Raw genomic sequence first — 17,470 nt, 5'->3', positions numbered from 1 at the left:
AGTAAAGCCGGTTCCGCGCTCGCCTGAGCCCCGCGGGGAGGGGGAAGGAAGGCGGGGAAGCCGCGGGTGCTTATGGGACTTGTAGTTTCCTCTGGGCTGTGCGTGGAGGGGGTCGTTGCTATGGCGACGTGAAAATTTCCCCGCCCCAGACCTGCCCGGCCCGGGAGGATAGTTCTTGTTACTCCACGGTAACCTCTTGCTATCACACCGATTCCGTTCTTCATTAAACAATTATTGAATACCTAAGAAGGTACTAGCAACCTTCCCTGGTGGCTCAGAGGTTAAAGCGTCTGCCTTGGAATGCAGGAGACCAGGGTTCGATCTCTGGGTCGGGAAGATCCCCTACAGAAGGAAAATGGCAACCCACTCCAGTACTCTTGCCTGGAGAATCCTATGGAGGGAGGAGCCTGGTATGCTACAGTCCATGGGGTCGCAAAGAGTCAGACACGACTGAGCGACTTCACTTAAGAAGGTACTGTTCAGGCACTCTCTAGGAAAAACCTTGCCCTCTCCCTGATGAGAAATTAAATGTGCCCTAGTGCGGGGATGCCTAGCAGAGAGACTGTTCCCTGTTTAGGCAGAAACTGGAATACTCACTCTTAGGTCCAATGGTATAAATGTCCCACATGCTTAAAATTCTGCAACACTCTACCTTGCATCACCATCTCCTGAAATAAACCTCAGATATGAGGCTCTCTGCCTCATTCTTTTGGGACCCACAACGGTCCTTTAAGGACCCACAACGGTCCTTACTCACAGTTTTAGGTGCTGTAGTAGAGCTTTAAAAAAATATATATTCATTTGTTTGTCTGTGCCGGGTCTTCCTTGCTGTGTGGACTTCAGTTGCAGAGAGGTGGGGGTAGGGTGGGGGCCACTCTTCCTTGCAATTCGTGGGCTTCTTATTGCTGTGGCTTCTCTGGTGCAGAGCACTGCTCTAGGACACAAGGTCATTAGTTGTGGCACACAGGCTTAATTGCTCCACAGCATGTGGAATCTTCCCGGACCAGGGATCAGAACCCTGTTTCCTGCATTGGCAGGCGATTCTTTACCACTGAGCCATCAAGGAAATTCTATCATGGAGCTTTACAAACATCTTAAATCAGGGACAGTCACTGTTTCACAAGTGAGGAAACAGTGGCCCTTTGGATTTAGACACTTTTTAAGATCACATTTGATTGGAATTCAAGATTTATTCCAAATTCTTGCCTATGCTATACTATACTCTTAATTGAGAATCTAAATATAATAAGTAGGCCTTGACATGTGTTAAATATATTTCTAAATTTGAGGTCCACTAGATACATGTGAAAGTCTTTCTTAATTTATTTGCTTTCTTCAAGACTTTCTACCTCCAACCACATACCCACGCTGTCCACGAGTACTGTTGGTTCTTCTGCCACTGAAAGGTATCCTATATTTTTAAAAATTATGTATTTTTTTATTTGACTACACCAGGTCTAAATTGTGGTATGGCGGATCTTTAGTTGTGGCATGAAGGAGCTTTAATTGAGGCATTTGAGTTCTTAACTGTGGCATGTGGGATCTAGTTCCTGAACTAGGGATCAGTCCTGGGCCCCCTGCATTGAGATTGTGGGGTCTGAGCCAATAGACAATCAGGGAAGTTCCCAGACACAGAATTTAGAGGAGGAGGTAAAGGGCCCTAGTTGGCAGAAAAATGTAACCACAAACCTGTAAAGATTTTTAAGGAAATAAGTAGATTGTTTAGATTTTGTTTTAAGAGCTCACTCTCTGGATGCTGCGTGGAAAGTGTGTTGGAGGTAGATCAAGGGAGCAGCAGGGGGACCACTTAGAAGGCTCCTGTGCTGATCCAGGGGAGGGATGCTGGTGACTTGGACCAGGGCAGACTTAGAGGATGTGCAGAAAAGTAGAAGAATTTGAGAAGTATTTTGGAGGCAGTAATTAATTGTATGGAGTAGGTTTGGAAGATGGTGGAATCCAGAATGACTTTGGGTAAATGAGTCAGATGGGTTGACCATGTTCTGTAGTGGGTAAAAACTGTACAAGGAATAAGTGAGTTTGGATGGTTGAATAGAGGGAATTAGGAGTTCTGCTTAGCCTGATATGCCTCCAAGAGGGCAAGAAGGTAGTGGAGTTCACCAGAGAGTCCTGAGTTAGAAATATAAACCCTGAAATTAAAAAAAAAAATTTATTTGGCTGCACTCAGTTTTAGTTGCAGCATGCGGGATCTTTCGTTGTGGCATATGGACTCTGTAACTGTGGTACATGGGCTCCAGAGTGCACAGGTTCGGTAGTTCGGGCGCACTGGCTTAGTTGCTCTGTGGCATGTGGGATCTTAGTTCCCCAACTAGGGATCGAACCTGCATCCCTCACGTTGGAAGGAGTCTTCTTAATCACTGAGCCACCAGGGTAGTTTCCTCAACACTTTGTTGTTGCAGTTTTCAACAACCTCCCTTTAAGATGGAATGAGAGTCCCTAAATCCATCTTCTCTGTGATGTATTATTTTTCACCTCTCAATGGATATATCATCAACAGTAGAAGAAAGCAAAAACCTGAGCTTTCCAGTTTCATGGCATTTCCACAAAAGTACCCAGCTTTGGGGGAGGGAAGGAAGCTGAGGCAGGTCCCAGTGATGTGAACTGTTAGCCTAAGTTGAAATGGCAGTTAATGAGGAATTCAGTTGAAACATCTTATTAAACACAGGTTGCTAACCAACAGTGGCTACCCTGAAATAGTGTGGCTGTTTCTTCTGCAGTGGAGCTCCTGGATCTTTGGTCTGAGCTGTCACAAAGGTATGCTTTTTGGCTGGTCTGAGCTATGCCTTTATATACAATCTTATATAGTCCCCTCTTTCTGAGACCTTTCCTCTGTGAGTCACTGCCCCTGTCTCTCCGGGATCATTAAATCTCTTGCTCTCTGTTGGATCATTCCCAAATAACTGCACACATGTGCTCATGTGTCACCCATTCTAGACAAATAAATCCCTTGAAATCACCTCCTCTGTCCCTGACCATTGCTCTCTTCTCTTCCACCCCTCGATGTCTTGAAAGAATTGTCTGTGCACACTACCTACCTCCACTTCTACTTCTCCTCAATTCTCCATCTGTCCCTACACTCCACCAAAAGCGCTGTCAAATTCAAGTACAATTTCTCTGATGTACATCCACATGGCTCTTCTCTCAGTGGCATTTGCCAAAACTGATGCCTCCATGCTTCCTGAAACACTGTTCTTTCTGGGTCCCTCATGGTTTTCCTCCTGTTTCTCTGGCCAGTCCCTTCTCCTTTGCAGGGCCTCCCTCTTATACCAGAACTCTAAGTCCAGGTGATCTTCAGGGCTCTGTCCTGCTTGTTTCTTTTCTCTTCTCACCATAAGTGATGTCTTTCATTCTTAATGCTGTAAATACCATTTATATGACCCGCATTCCCACCTTCAGTCCATGTGTTTGTCCGCTGAGTTCCAGGCTTTTATATCTGTAGAGATAACTTACATTAGAAATAGAAAAACAAACACTTTATTCCCTAAACCTAAACCTATTTCTCTCCTAGTTTTCCCCATTTCACTGTCCAGCACCATCAGCCACTCAAGAACTGCTTCATTTCCTCTTGCTCCGTTCCTTACTTTCAATCCATCAGCAAATCCCCTTAATTCTCCAAAACCTATCTCAAACATTTCCCCTTCTATCTCCACTGCCACCTCCACTCCACCATCATCCTGCTCTGGGTTTCACTGAAGCCTCCTAGCTGGTCTCGCTTCACCTCTTCTGTAAACTGGATTAACTCCTCTGCACAAGTGCAGGCTGGGAGCTCTTTTCCATATCATACCCCTCCTATGTGGACTTTCTCCGATTCTTTTACAAGCTTTTGAGGAGAAGGCTAGGTGACTCAAAGTTGAAGTTAGAGAGGTAGGCAGGGCCGGAGTAAGTCATAAGTCAAATGATTTACTGCGTGCCCACTGTGCTCGGGGCACAACACCGAACCGCACAGTTCCTACCCTCTTAGGGCTTCCATTCCAACATAATCCAAAGGAGAGGAGACCAACGATTTCCCGCCCCAAGCAGGGGCCGGCACGGTGCTAACCGCTTTGACACCGGCCGGCCTCCACCGCCTCCCACCGCCCCGTGACTCTGGGCTGGCCTCAGTTCCCCTCATCTGCAAAATGGGATGATAATTGCTAGGCCAAGATCTTGGCGCGCCCCCCTGGGGTTACGGGGCAGGAATGCCAGCCTGGGGCGGAGTTGCTCGCAATACCCGCCCCGCCCCATGGGTCACGTGGCCTGCCAGCGCGCGCGGGTTGCCAGCGCCAACCGCCGGCTGCCCCGCCCCGCCGCGGCCTGCGCCCCGCCCCCGGCCGCTCCGCGGGAAGGCTGCAGAACCTGCTGGTGCGAGCCCGGCCAGACTGGGCAGCTGCTGCGCGGGCTCGACCGGACTGCTGAACAGCCGGGGGCCAGTCAGGGCGGGTCAGTGACCGCCGTTTAGGGTAGGGGCGCTGGAGTCGTCGCGGGGCAGCGATATAGAACTACTGAACCGAGGGCTGCCAGAGCTGGATGCCCGCCTGCCCGTGTTGGGGAGGATAGGGCGGCACGACCCCCCACACGCACACCACCACCATTTGTCTTGGGCTGAGGAGGGGGTCGCGGTCGCCCAGAGCCACGAGCACAGTGCCTGGCACTCAGCGAGCCCTCAAAGTGTCCCGGCCTTGACTGCAGCCACCCGAGCGGGGAGAAAACAGGAGAGGGAGTGCCAGCTGGGCTGACAAGAAGCCAACTGCCATTGTTAGGTACCCAGGCTGGCCAGGCGGGGTCGCCACCCCTTCCTTCCCCTTAGGCGCACGAAGCAGACGTGTGTCCTAGGAGGTCGTGAGAGGCAGCGCTGTGGTGCGAACCCGGGACCGTTTTGGTCTCTTGCCCGCTGCGCTGGGCTGAGGAAAACGCATACTTGAACCAGGCTTTGAAAGTTGAGAAGGTTTGGATGGTTGCAGATAATCGAGCGAGCTCTGCCCTGGTTCTCTGTGAGACCTTGGGAAGACATTTGATCTCTGTAAGCCGCACTTTGCTCTGACGTGAAAACGGCTGGACTTAGGAAGGCATAACTAGTATGTGAGTAGTGAGTGCTTTGCAAAGAATAGAGCACTTTCAGATACGTTGTCAGAGATAATTCCTCACAACGCACTGAGGAAGCGTTTTATTAGCCTCCCTATATAGATGGAGAAATTGTGTCCTAGAGACGTTTATAAGATTAGGGAGCAGGGGCAGAGCCTTAATGTTGAATAAATCAAAGGTATGCAGGATAACTGCCTGGCTGAGCATAGAGCTCTGAAAAGCTCAAACATGCTGTGATCTCATCTGAGCTCCTAGCTATTTGTTTAAAAGCAGCTCTTTTGCGGAATCTGCTTGCTCCTTCCCAAGTCTCAACGACTGTGTCCCAGCAAACAAGATCACCAGGCTGTTTTGACTCTTACTGTTTTTTAAACGTTTCTTGGTTTGGGCTGAACCAACTATGAGGAGTCCTTTAGGCAGAATCAAAAGTGGGAGGTAGGTGAAGTGGGGGTTGATTGAATTCTGAAAATTCCAACTGAGTATTTTGGGTTTTCTAAGTGAGTGTTCTTTTGAGGGCGTTGGCGATAGATAATTTTTGTCCTTCCTATTGACAGGTTCACCTCCTAGCAGATTACTGGAAGGCAAATGGAAAACGTAAGTAGGAATTTTGAAGTATCAGTTAAAGGAACTGAAATAGTTTATTTGTAGAATAATGGCAGTTAATTTGGTGGCACCATTTCTAGGTGTACAGTTAATTGATGGGTGCTTATCAAATGCCCATTTTGGAGGGGTGTATTTACTAATACATGTAGCAAGGTCTACGCAGGTGGCAGTTTATTATCACAGACACTGCCCGGGACCTTAAGAGATGCTGTGTTTTTCTCAGTCCCCATTGGCCTGTGAAAGGGAAGGAGGCCAAGTGTTTCCTACTGTGATGTGTGTCAGGTGTTTCCAGGCTGCCTGTTTTCACCGATCCTGTAATTTTGTTTTCCCCCACAACAAACTTAAAAGGCCGGAGGGGTTTTTATCCTTTTTAGAAATGAGGAGAATGAAGCTTAGAAAAGTTAAATAAATCAGCCTTGTTGGTGCTGAAAAAGCTTTTCACTAAACCACACTTTTCCCATTGTTGATCAATTCAGGTTCAGAGTCTGTGAATAATAAACAGCTCCTTAGGCCTGGTGCCTTTGAGTATTTTATTCCTCATGACAACCCATCATGCTTTTTGCTCATTTCAGCTGATCACCTTGAAATCAACTAGGAAACCTTAAAAAAAAAAAAAGCCCAATCCCTCCTGCAGGGAAGGGGATAAACATTTATAAATCCATGGTGATGTTCTAGCCCCTCTTTCTAAATGTGGTGCGGTGCTGTGGGGACACATGAAGTAATTCCTTTAATGCAATCCTGACATTACAAAAAGGGGGATGCAAAACAGGCGTGGGCCTTATCTAACAAATTGAATAGCAGAAGCATATTCTTCCACTGACCACAATTAAATCTGAAAATGTCACTGGTTTCCTATGATAAGTGCACTCAATAGTGATTAGTGAGACTAACCACTAGTGTGACACTTGGACCAATTCAGTTCGGTTGCTCAGTCGTGTCTGACTCTTTGTGACCCCATGGACTACAGCACGCCAAGCTTCCCTGTCCATCATCAACTCTCAGAGCTTGCTCAAACTCATGTCCATCGAGTTGGTGATGCCATCCCACCATCTCATTCTCTGTCATCCCCTTCTCCTCCTGCCTTCAGTCTTTCCAAACATCAGGGTCTTTTTCAGTGAGTCAGTTCTTCGCATCAGGTGGCCAAAGTATTGGAGCTTCAGCTTCAACGTCAGTCCTTCCAATGAATATTCAGGAATGATTTCCATTAGGATGGACTGGTTGGATCTCCTTGCAGTCCAGGGGACTCGCAAGAGTCTTCTCCAACACCACAGTCCAAAAGCATCAATTCTTCAGCATTCAGCTTTCTTTATGGTCCAACTCTAACATCCATACATGACGACTGGAAAAACCACAGCTTGGATTAGATGGACCTCTGTTGGCAAAGTAATGTCTCTGCTTTTTAATATGCTGTCTCAGTTGGTCATAACTTTCCTTCCAAGGAGCAAGTGTCTTTTAATTTCATGGCTGCACTCACCATCTGCAGTGATTTTGGAGCCCCCCAAAATAAAGTCTGACACTGTTTCCATTGTTTCCCTTCTATTTGCCATGAAGTGATGGGACCAGATGCCTTGATCTCAATTTTTTAAATGTTGAGTTTTAAGCCAGCTTTTTCACTCTCCTCTTTCACTTTCTTTTTTTTTTTTTTTTCACATTTTTTTTATTTCCTTCCCTCTTTTTTTTTTTTTTTAAATTTTAAAATCTTTAATTCTTACATGCGTTCCCAAACATGAACCCCCCTCCCACCTCCCTCCCCATAACATCTCAGTGGGTCATCCCATGCACCAACCCCAAGCATGCTGTATCCTGCATCAGACATGGACTGGCGATTCAATTCTTACATGATAGTATACATGATAGAATGCCATTCTCCAAAATCATCCCACCCTCTCCCTCTCCCTCTGAGTCCAAAAGTCCGTTATACACAGCTGTGTCTTTTTTCCTGTCTTGCATACAGGGTCGTCATTGCCATCTTTCTAGATTCCATATATATGTGTTAGTATACTGTATTGGTGTTTTTCTTTCTGGCTTACTTCACTCTGTATAATCGGCTCCAGTTTCATCCATCTCATCAGAACTGATTCAAATGAATTCTTTTTAACGGCTGAGTAATACTCCATTGTGTATATGTACCACAGCTTTCTTATCCATTCATCTGCTGATGGACATCTAGGTTGTTTCCATGTCCTGGCTATTATAAACAGTGCTGCGATGAACATTGGGGTACATGTGTCTCTTTCAATTCTGGTTTCCTCGGTGTGTATGCCCAGCAGTGGGATTGCTGGGTCATAAGTTAGTTCTGTTTCCAATTTTTTAAGGAATCTCCACTCCTCTTTCACTTTCATCAAGAGGCTCTTTAGTTCCTCTTTGCTTTCTGCCATCAGGGTGGTGTCATCTGCATATCTGAGGTTATTGATATTTCTCCCTGCAATCTTGATTCCAGCTTGTGCTTCATCCAGCCAGGCATTTTGCATGATGTAGTCGGCATATGAGTGAAATAAGCAGGGTGACAATATACAGCCTTCTTGTACTCCTTTCCCGATTTGGAACCATGTGGTTCTAACTGTTGCTTCTTGACACGCACGCAGATTTCTCAGGAGGCAGGTAAGATTTTCTCAGGTGCTGCAGTTCATGGGGTTGCAAAGAGCCAGACATGACTTAGGGACTGAACAACAGCAACAACAACAACAATGCCTTCAAGGTCCACCCATATTGTAAATGGCAGGATTTTTTTTTTTTTTAGTGACTAGATCATATTCACTTGTATCTTCTGTGCTCAGTCCTGTCTGACTCTGTGACCTCATGGACTATAGCCCGCCAGGCTCCTCTGTCTATGGGATTTTTCAGGCAAGAATACTGAAGTGGGTTGCCATTTCCTACTCCAGGGGATCTTCCCGATCCAGGGATCCAACCTGAGTCTCTCTTGTCTCCTGCGTTGGCGAGCACATTCTTGACCACTGCACCACCTGGGAAGCCCCTATTCAATTGTATACATTTAACATATTGTCTGTATTCATTTATCCGTCAGTGAATGGATACCTAGGTTGTTAATATATCTTCACTATTGTAAATATTGCTGCAATGAACACAAGGGTGCAGATATCCTTTTGATTTAGGGTTCATTCCTTCAGATAGACGCCAAGAAGGAGAATGACTGGTTCATATAGTTCTATTTTTAATTATTTTAGGAAACTCCGTACTGTTTCCATAGTGGCTGTACCAAATTTACATTTCCATAATGGTGTAGAAGGACTCCCTTTTCTCCACATCGTCACAGACACTTGTTATTTCTTGTCTTTTTTGATAATAAGTGTGAGGTGGTCTCTCAGTATGGTTTTTATCTGTGTCTCCCTGATGTTTAGTGGTCTTGAACACCTGTTCATGGGCCTGTTGGCCATCTGGTGGTCTTGGAAAAATGTCTTTTCAGATCCTCTGCCTATTGTTTAATTGGATTGTTGGCTGTTTGCTTTGCTGTTGAGTTATATGAATTCTTTATATATTTTAGATATTAAATCTTATCAAAGATATGATTTGCAAATATTTTTTCCCATTTGGTAGGTTGCCTTTTCATTTTGCAGATTGTTTCCTTTGCTGAGTAGAAGCTTTTTAGTTTGATGGGTGTTTATTTTTGCTGTGTTTGTTTGGTTTTTTGAATGCCAGTTTTTGTTGTATTTATGATTTACAGATATTTACAGATATCCTCTTCATATAGCTTGTTCTCTCATCATTTTTGCAAAGCAAGTTTTAAATCTTGATAAAGTCCGGTTTATCATTTTTAAGGAGGTATATCTGGGAACTCATTGCCTAACCCAAAGTCATGAAGATTTTCTCTATGTTTTCTTCCATGAGTCTTTTTCCAAAAAAGATGTATTATTTATTTTTGGCTGCTGGGTCTTTGTTGCTGCATTTGGTTACTCTTTAGTTGCCCAGAATGGGTGCTACGCTCTAGCTGGGGTGCACGGGCTTCTCGTTTTGGTGACTTCTCCTGTTGTGGAGCACAGCCTCTAGGGCATGTGGGCTCAGTAGTTGCAGTGTGTGGGCTTAGCTGCCCCTTGGCATGTGGGATCTTCCCAGGCCAGGGATTGAGCCTGGGTCCCCTGTAGACAGTGGATTCTTTCCCACTGAGCCACCAAGGAGGTCCATGTTCTTGAATCTTCCTGCATCTCAGTTTTCTCACGCGAAAACTGGAGTGCTAACGGAACTTACCTTGCTGGGATTCTGTGAGTGTTGGGTGAGGCAATGTATGTGAAAGCTTAGCGGTACCTGGCAGGTGAAGTTCCCAAGAACTTTTGGCTGCAACTGTTCCCATTGACCAGAATCACCCAGCCAGTGGGAACCAGGGCTTAAACGGGTCAACGGGGTTGAAACAAATAATCAACAGGAAAAGTATCGGTTAGAGACAGGGCTCTGGAGCACATCGACACAGGGCAGTGTGCCAGAGGGCAGTGGACAGGACCTCTTTGAGGAGATGATGCCATCCCGAGAGCTGCGTGCTCAGCAGGTGCTCGTCACACGCTGCTGGGGGCGGAGGCAGGGCTGGCAGCGTGTGCACGGCTGGAAGGCAGGCCAGCAAGGAATATGGCGCTGCACAGTGGGGATAGCATGTGGCCAAGAGCCCAAACGTGCTGTGACAGCAAGTGCTCTGTCCCTCGAAGGAAGGAGTCTGTGCGCCAGTTATCAGGGCAGCTTCCTGGAGGAGGAGGCCTTGAGCCACCATCAAGCACTTACAGTGTGTCCCTGGCCCTATGCTGAGCCCCATGGCTGGTGTGGTCCCCCACAGAGGAGACTTGCAGAAGACCTGGGGAGTCCCCTGGGAAAGGCCAGCTGCCCCTGGACAGAGTCCAGTGAGGGTTCCTCATCACTTTCACCAGCCAGCTTGGTCCGTGCGAATCTGCGCCTGCAGGCTCAGAAACCTGCCTCAGCACCAGGAAGCTCTTCCAGTTCTCACGTCCCGGGTGCCACAGCAAGGGTGTGGGCCTGATGGACACACGCTAGTTAATGTATTTGCCTGGAGAAGTAGAGGACTATTGCAGCCGCGTGGCCAGGGGCCGGGGGTGGAGGGAGACAGGCAGTCCCAGACTGTGGCCCCACATCTGGGACTGCACCCTGGGAGGTGGTTGGCATGGAGAGTCTGGATATCCCTGGGCCAACCCTTTGCCGGAGCTGGGACGTGTGTCTGTAACAGCCTGTCTTCTCTCAAAGCCATCGCTGATGGGCCCTTCTGATGGGGTAGCAGCGATGCTGGGGACGTCAATGTAGGCGTGGCAACTGTGCTGTTTCTTTGTGATGATTTTGTATCTTTGAGCTGATCCATTAGAGGACAATCAATTTCACGTTTCCTTTTTTAACCTGAGTGGGAGAAGCGTCATATTTTCCCCATAGACTGACATTAGGGATCTCGCAAGAATCCCACTTTATTCACTTGTAAAATAAGGATTATGGTCCTCACTTCTGGGAGAGCTGGAGCTGTGCTGTCTACAGTAGCCATTTCCCTTTCAATTCACTAAAATTAAAGAACAATTCAGTCCCCCGGTTGTAGAACTGCCTTTCCAGTGCTCAGTCGCCACGTGTGGCTAGTGGCTCAGTGTAGGACAGATGCTTACTTTATATTTTAGGGTTAGGGCCAAGGTCTGCACCATCGCAGAACATCCTTACCAGAGAGTTCAGTGAAACGCTGTGTGTCACGCACTCTGCACAATGTGAAGTTTGGTGTGTGCTGGCGTCAGTGGCCTGGCAGTGGGGGAGGCTAGGAAAGATGCGGCCTCTGGCTGGGAGTCTTCTCTGGGGTGAGGTGAGATGCGGTGAGTCTGGTTCAATGAGTACCCTCACTCCCACACAAGAAACCAAGCATTGCCACCATCCCAGGGAGTTTACTTCACAGTCGGGCCATACTCTACCCCCGTCCTGGCCCTTGGCAACCACTGTTCTGATTTTTGCCACTAATGGACTAGCTTTGCCTTTTCTAGAATTTCACATAGATGTAATACAGTATATGCTTTTAAATTTGGCTTTTTTCATTCAGCATCACGCTCTTTCAAGACTCATCCTCGTTGTTGCATGAATGAGGTTGCTTCTTTGCCGGGCAGTGTCCTGGTGGCTGAGCATCCATCCACCTGGTACTACAGACATTAGGTTGCTTTCAGTTTGGGGCTGTTATGAATAAAGCTCCTGGGAACATGCATGTGCAGTTCTCTGCATGGACAAATGTTTGGGATAAGTACTTAGAAATTTCATAGAATTCCTGGATCTTAGAATACTGGTATGATTGAATTTATTAAAAACTGTCAAACTGTCTTCCAGAGTTTGCCATTTTACACATTGAATGGCACGCTGGGAGAATTTTAGTCGTCGGTGTTCTTACCAACACTTGGTATTGACAGCCTTTTCAATTTGAGCCATTTTAGTGGGTGTATAATGGTATCTTGTGGTTTTAATTTGCATTTCTCTGAAGACTAATCTGGAGAAGGCAATGGCACCCCACTGCAGTACTCTTGCCTGGAAAATCCCATGGACGGAGGAGCCTGGTAGGCTGCAGTCCATGGGGTCGCCAAGAGTCGGACATGACTGAGCGACTTCACTTTCACTTTTCACTTTCATGCATTGGAGAAGGAAATGGCAACCCACTCCAGTGTTCTTGCCTGGAGAATCCCAGAGACGGGGGAGCCTGGTGGGCTGCCGTCTATGGTGTCGCACAGAGTCGGACACGACTGAAGTGACTTAGCAGTAGCTGAAGACTAATGATGTTAAGCATTTTTCATTTGCTTATTGTCATTCACATATCTTATCGTGTGAAGTGTGTGCTTAAATCCTTTGCCTATTTTTTAATGGGTTATTTGTCTTCTTACTATTAAGTTGTAGGGGTTCTTTATTCTAGATGCTGGTCTTTTTTTTAGTATATCAAATATATGTATTGTGAATATTTTCCCAGGTTGTGGGCTGTTCACATTTTCTTAACGGTGTTTTATGCATATTAAACTGTGTTTTACTCAAGTTAATAAAAAAAATTTTTTTATAAGTCTTGATTTTTGCATCCTAAGAAATCTTTGCCTCTCCACATTTGCAGAGATTTTTTTTTTTTTAGTATGTTTCCTTCCAGAAAATTCAGTAGTTATAGCTTTAACTTTTCAGTTCAGTTCAGTTACTGAGTCGTGTCCAACTCTTTGCAACTCCATGAACCGCAGCACGCCATGTCTCCCTGTCTATCACCAACTCCTGGAGTCTACCAAACTCATGTCCATTGAGTCTGTGATGCCATCCAACCATCTCATCCTCTGTCATCCCCTTCTCCTCCCACCTTCAGTCTTTCCCAGAATCAGGGTCTTTTCAAAGGAGTCAGCTTTTCGCCTCAGGTGGCCAAAGTATTGGAGTTTTAGCTTCAACATCAGTCCTTCCAATGCACACTCAGGACTCATCTCCTTTAGGATGGACTGGTTGGATCTCCTTGTAGTCCAACGGTCTCTCAAGAGTCTTCTCCAACACCACAGTTCAAAAGCATCAATTCTTTGGGACTCAGCTTTCTTTGTAGTCCAACTCTCACATCCATACATGACCACTGGAAAAACCATATCCTTGACTAGATGGACCTTTGTTGGCAAAGTAATGTCTCTGCTTTTTAATACGCTGTCTAGGTTGGCCATAACTTTCCTTCCAAAGAGCAAGGGTCTTATAATTTCATGGCTGCAATCACCATCTGCAGTGATTTTGGAGCCCAAAAATATAAAGTCAGCCACTGTTTCCACTGATTCCCCATCTATTTGCCATGAAGTGATGGGACCAGATACCATGATCTTAGTTTTCTGAATGTTAAGCTTTAAGCCAACTTTTTCACTCTCCTCTTTCACTTTCATCAAGAGCCTCTTTAGTTCTTCTTCACTTTCTGCCATAAGGGTGGTGTCACCTGTATATCTGAGGTTATTGATATTTCTCCCGGCAATCTTGATTCCAGCTTGTGCTTCATCCAGCCCAGCGTTTCTCATGATGTACTCTGCATATAAGTTAAATAAGCAGGGTGACAATATACCACCTTGACGTACTCCTTTTCCTATTTGGAACCAGTCTGTTGTTCCATGTCCAGTTCTAACTGTTGCTTCCCGACCTGCATACAGATTTCTCAAGAGGCAGGTCAGGTGGTCCAGTATTCCCATCTCTTTAAGAATTTTCCATAGTTTATTGTCATCCACACAGTTATAGGCTTTAGTTTGTATATGGTTTGATGTGTAAATCAATTTTTTTTTTTGGTGTTATGCTTATAACTGCTTGTTTCACTATCATTTACTTAAAAGATTATTCTTTCACTGTCAAATTACCTTGGCACCTTTGGTGTGCATCAGTTGTCCATGAATATGTGGGTCTCAGTTTCTTTCATTATTTCCTTTCACTGCCCCAGGTCTTAGTTGCAGCATGTGGGGTCTAGTTCTCTGACTAGGGGTTGAACTTCAGCCCCATGCATTGGGAGCACAGAGTCTTAGCCACTGGCTCCACAGGGGAGTCCCTGACTCCTTTGCACTTCTACTTGCATTTTAAGATCAGCATGTCAATTTCTGCTAAAAGAAAAAAAAAGTACATATTCTTGATAGGGATTGCATTGAATCTGTAGATTAGTTGGAGGGTAGTATAGGCATACCTCAGATATAGTGACAGTTTATTTTCAGACCATTGCAGAAAGCAAGTATTGCCATAAAGTGAGTTACATGAATTTTTTTTATTTCCTAGTGCTTAACTCTTAAACATAAGAGTTATGTTTCTACTGTCCTATAGTTTATTACGTGTGCAATAGCATTATGGCTAAAAAACAATGTACATATCTTTTAATTTTAAAATTGTGAGGCTTCCCTCATGGTCCAGTGGTTAAGAATTTGACTGCTTATGCAGGAGACACGGGTTCGATCCCGGATCTGGGAAGACCCCACATTGCCTTGGAGCGCAAAGCCCACGCGGTGCATCTGCTCAAGCCTGCTCACCTACAGCCTGTGCTTTGCAATGAAGAGTAGCCCGCGCTCACGACGAGAGAAAGCCCATGCACAGCAGGAAAAAGACCCAGTGCAGCCAAAAAGAAACAAGTAAATAATTAAAAAATACTATTGCTAGATTATTCTATTGTATAAAATTATACTATTGCTAAAAATGCTAACCATCTAAGCCTTCAGTGAGTTGTAACCATTTTGCTGGTGGAGAGTCCTGCCTCAGTGTTGATCAGGGTGGTTGGGGTGACTGGTTATTTCTTCAAATCGACAACAGTGAAGCTTGAAACATCAAGTGACTCTTCCTTTCCCAGATGCTTTCTCTGTAGCATGCACAGCTGTTTGGTAGCATTTTACCCCCAGTAGAATTTCCTTCAAAGTTGGGGTCAGTCCTCTCAAGCCCTGCCACTGTTATCACCTAGGTTTCTGTAATCGTCTACCCCATTGTTGCCCACAGTCTTCACAGCATCCTCACTAAGAGTAGAAACCACTTTCTTTGCTTATCCATGAGAAGCAACTCCTCATCCAAATTTTATCATGAGGTGGGAGCAATTCTTCAGGTGCTACTTCTCATTCTCTTGCTGTTTGCACCACCTCTATAGTTACTTCCTCTCACTGAAGTCTTTTTTTTTAAATTAAAAAATAACTTACTTCTTTTTGGCTGTGCTGGGTCTTTGTTGCTGCATGGCTTCTCTCTACTTGCGGTGAGCAGGGGCTACTCTGCACGTGTGGTGCTCGGGCTTCTCATTGCCGTGGCTTCTCCTGTTGTGGAGCACAGGCTCTAGGGAGCTCAGGCTTCAGTAGTTGTGGCTCCTGGGTTCTAGAGCACAGGTTTAATAGCTGTATCACACGGGCTTAATTGCTCCATGGCTTGTGGGATCTTCCTGGATCAGGGATTGCACCGATGTCCCCTGCATTGGCAGGCAAATTCTTTACCACTGAGTCTCCAGGGAAGCCCTCCACTGAAGTCTTGAATGCCTCAGAATCATGCACGAGGGTTGGAGTCATCTTCCAGACTCCTGTTAATGTTGACATTTTGACCTCTTGCCTTGAATCTGTTGGCAGCTAGAGTGGTGAATCCTTTCCTGAAGGCTTTCAGCTGATTTTGCCTGGATCCATCAGAGGAATATCACTGTCTGTGGAAGCTATAACCTTATGAAATGTGTTTCCTAAAAATAAGACTTGAAAGTAGGAGTTACTTCTTGACCCACGGGCTGCAGAAGGGATGTCAGCAGGCATGAGGACAACAGGAATCTCATTACATCTCTGCCAGAGCTCTGGGGGCCAGGTGCATTGTCAACAAGCAGCAGTATCTGAGCAGTATGTCAACAGTGGGCTTAAAATATTCAGTAAACAACATTTATACAGATGTACTATCATCCAGGCTTTGTTTTTCCATTTATAGAACCCAAGCAGAGTAGATTTAGCCTAATTATCAAGTGTCCTAGAATATTCAGAATGGCAAACGAGCCCAGGCTTCAACTTCAAGTCATCAGTTCTATTATTCCCTAACGAGGGAATCAGCCTGTCCTTTGAAGATGTGAAGCCAGGCATTGCACTGACTTCTCTTTAGTTATGAAAATCCTATATAGTGTCTTCATTTGTTGTTGTTCAGTTGCTCAGTCGTGTCCAACTGTTTGCGACCCCATGGACTGCAGCACGTCAGGCTTCCCTGTCCTTCACCACCTCCTGGAGTTTACTCAAACTCATGTCCATTGAGTTGGCGATGCCATCCAACCATCTCATCCTCTGTTGTTCCCTTCTCCAGCCTTCAGCCTTTTCCAGCATCAGGGTCTTTTCTAATGAGTCAGTTCTTCACATCTTCATTTGCTGTTTTATCTGCATTGAAAATGTTTGGTGCAACCAGTGCTGTTAATTATCTTAGCTAGAACTTCTGGACAACTTGCTGCAGCTTCTTCATCAGTTCAGTTCAGTTCAGTCGCTCAGTCTTGTCCGACTCTTTGCAACCCCATGAATCGCAGCACACCAGGCCTCCCTGTCCATCACCAACTCCCGGAGTTCACTCAGAGTTGCGTCCATTGAGTCAGTGATGCCATCCAGCCATCTTCATCCTCGGTCGTCCCCTTCTCCTCCTGCCCTCAATCCCTCCCAGCATCAGAGTCTTTTCCAATGAGTCAACTCTTCGCATGAGGTGGCCAAAGTACTGGAGTTTCAGCTTCAGCATCATTCCCTCCAAAGAAATCCCAGGGCTTATCTCCTTCAGAATGGACTGGTTGGATCTCCTTGCAGTCCAAGGGACTCTCAAGAGTCTTCTCCAACACCACAATCCAAAAGCATCAATTCTTTGGCGCTCAGCCTTCTTCACAGTCCAACTCTCACATCCATACATGACCACTGGAAAAACCATAGCCTTGACTAGACGGACCTTAGTCGGCAAAGTAATGTCTGTGCTTTTGAATATGCTATCTAGGTTGCTCATAACTTTTCTTCCAAGGAGTAAGTGTCTTTTAATTTCATGGCTGCAGTCACCATCTGCAGTGATTTTGGAGCCCAAAAAAATAAAGTCTGACACTGTTTCCACTGTTTCTCCATCTATTTCTCATGGAGTGATGGGACCGGATGCCATGATCTTAGTTTTCTGAATGTTGAACTTTAAGCCAACTTTTTCACTCTCCTTTTTTACTTTCATCAAGAGGCTTTTTAGTTCTTCTTCACTTTCTGCCATAAGGGTGGTGTCATCTGCATATCTTAGGTGATTGATATTTTTCCCGGCAATCTTGATTCCAGCTTGTGTTTCTTCCAGTCCAGCGTTTCTCATAATGTACTCCGCATATAAGTTAAATAAGCAGGGTGACAATATACAGTCTTGACGT

Source organism: Capricornis sumatraensis, chromosome 4, assembly GCF_032405125.1.
Source record: "Capricornis sumatraensis isolate serow.1 chromosome 4, serow.2, whole genome shotgun sequence".
NCBI classification, from domain to species: Eukaryota; Metazoa; Chordata; class Mammalia; order Artiodactyla; family Bovidae; genus Capricornis; species Capricornis sumatraensis.
Note: the sequence above shows the minus strand (reverse complement) of the source record.